Source organism: Physeter macrocephalus, chromosome 3, assembly GCF_002837175.3.
Source record: "Physeter macrocephalus isolate SW-GA chromosome 3, ASM283717v5, whole genome shotgun sequence".
Taxonomy (NCBI): domain Eukaryota; kingdom Metazoa; phylum Chordata; class Mammalia; order Artiodactyla; family Physeteridae; genus Physeter; species Physeter macrocephalus.
Window position 1 is genome coordinate 19,052,853 of NC_041216.1, and position 470 is coordinate 19,053,322.

Below are 470 nucleotides of genomic sequence, written 5' to 3' on the forward strand. Positions count from 1 at the left end.
ATTAATGATGTTGAGCATCCTTTCATGTGTTTGTTGGCAATCTGTATATCTTCTTTGGAGAAATGTCTTTTTAGGTCTTCTGCCCATTTTTGGATTGGGTTGTTTGTTATTTTGATATTGAGCTGTGTGAGTTGCTTGTAAATTTTGGAGATCAATCCTTTGTCAATTGCTTCATTTGCAAATATTTTCTCCCTTTCTGAGGGTTGTCTTTTGGTCTTGTTTATGGTATCCTTTGCTGTGCAAAAGCTTTTAAGTTTCATTAGGTCCCATTTGTTTATTTTTGTTTTTATTTCCATTTCTCCAGGAGGTGGGTCAAGAAGGATCTTGCTGTGATTTATGTCATAGAGTGTTCTGCCTAGGTTTTCCTCTAAGAGTTTGATAGTGTCTGGCCTTACATGTAGGTCTTTAACCCATTTTGAGTTTATTTTTGTGTATGGTGTTAGGGAGTGTTCTAATTTCATACTTTTACA